The sequence below is a fragment of the Mastomys coucha genome, unplaced genomic scaffold, assembly GCF_008632895.1.
Source record: "Mastomys coucha isolate ucsf_1 unplaced genomic scaffold, UCSF_Mcou_1 pScaffold22, whole genome shotgun sequence".
In the NCBI taxonomy this organism is placed as follows: domain Eukaryota; kingdom Metazoa; phylum Chordata; class Mammalia; order Rodentia; family Muridae; genus Mastomys; species Mastomys coucha.
Genome location: NW_022196905.1, coordinates 26775994 through 26777860, shown reverse-complemented (window position 1 = coordinate 26777860; position 1867 = coordinate 26775994). Strand labels below are relative to the sequence as shown.

Here is a 1867-nt window from a genome sequence, read left to right as displayed (position 1 = left end):
TCTTCTATCTTGTGAAATTAACCCAATTATGTCTAGCCACACTTCAGCTAGAAGTTCAGAAATTGTTCCTCACCTCCAAACAGTAGGCATAATTTTCAAAGCACAACAGCCTCCTGTTTAGCTCCTCAGATTTCTACATAAGTTAACACTGCATACATCGGGGTATAAGGCTGATCCAAGCACAGCCAATGCTTACAATCCAAGCACTTGAGAGCTAACACTGGAGGGCAAGGAGTTCAAGGCCAGCCTCAATCACATAGCAAGGTGAAAGCAACCAGGCTACAGGAGACCCTGCTTCAAAACAGACAAGCACAGACAAAGGCACAGACACAGACAGACAGGCAGCAGGCAGGCGTGCACACATGTGTACATGCACATCCTACACACTTGAGCACGTGTGCATGCATGCTCACACACATGCACGAGCACACACACACACACACACACACACACACAAAGCTATGCTGTTTGATATCCTTTAGTGAACACTTAAGATGTAAATCCAAACTGAACAATACAGGAAGTGTGAGATGAAGACAGAATGTGTTTGTTTTGGTGTCAGGGTCTCAAATAGCCCAGGCTGCCCTCAAACTCAGTTTGTAGCTGAGAATGACCCTGTCTCTGCCTCCTGAGTGCTGGAATTACAGGTACTCAGCACTGGGCCAGGCTGCTCAGGGGATCTTTAAAGACAGCACGAAGAGGCATGTGAAGTATCCTGCTCATCACTTTAAAATGTTAATGACACGTCAGGATAATATTTCGTGGAGTAGATTATATAAAATATATTACTAAATTTAATTTCTGCTGCTCCTTTTACATTTTGAACTACAGCAAGAATATTTTGTTACCTCTGCAGTTTTGTGTTAGCATTTTCTTGATCAGGGCTGGTGTGAGCACAGTCTTATTATTTTTGAGGTAGGGGTCTCTTGTAGCCCAGGCTGGCCTGATCCTCCCACCTGCACTTCCCAGAACCATATATGGCTGAGTTCATCTACTAAGTAGGCCCTTGGAGACAAGAGTTCATTAGATGACAGTCACAACGTTCCCAAATGACAGCAGCCAGGATATCTGAGGTCCTGCTGCAAACGGCCCTCTGCCCTTGAGACTTTGGGTATATAGGACTGCTAGTATGTAGTCCCACAAAGGCCAAATTCTCCAGCCTCACTTTTTGTGCTTCCCACACACCCTGCCCTTTTTATCCTATTGAATGAAGCTAGCGCCCAGGGTTTCCTTTTCTTGTTAAGACTTATTTATTTTATTTATTTATATCTGAGCGTTTTCCCCGCATGTGTGTCTATGCTCTACATGCAGACCAGGTACTTGAAGAGGTCAGAAGAGGGTGCTCTGGAACTGGAGTTACGGACGGTTGTGAGCCACGGTGTAGGCACTGTAAATTGAACCTGAGTCCTCTGCCAGAGGAACAAGTACTCTTAACCACAGAGCCATCTTTCCAGCCCTGTAAATAAATGTGTTCATCAGAGACACAGAAAGGAGAAAGGAGGATGCTGTGAGCCCTGGCTATCCAGAGATGCTGATCCCAATGTCATGGGAACTCCATTTTTTTTATCTGCCTTCTGTAAGGAGGGACAGGTAAGGATTCAAGTAGCTGAGGATTATATTGCTTCTTAAAGACCTCGCACATGCTGGGGAAGTTTCCCACAGGAAACCAATTAAGTTATTGTTTTTTGATGACTTTGAACTCCTGAGTCTTCTTTCTCTACCTCCCGTGAGCTGGGGTTGCAGACATGTGCCACTACAGTTCCCAGCTGACTATAATTTGAAATAACAAAAAATGTTTTTAAGAATTTAAAAAAATTAATTCTGTGTGTTTGTGTGAGGATACATGCCTGTGGGTGCAGGTGCCACT

The 1867-nt window shown here is 44.3% G+C and overlaps 1 non-coding gene across 1 annotated transcript; it reads right to left on the bottom strand.

The window, feature by feature from the left end:
• Window positions 1-1482: 1482 nt before the first annotated feature.
• Window positions 1483-1613, bottom strand: LOC116071704. Its single transcript, XR_004111086.1, has one exon. It is a non-coding gene; the product is annotated as a U8 small nucleolar RNA (small nucleolar RNA).
• Between the last annotated feature and the right edge of the window lie 254 nt (window positions 1614-1867).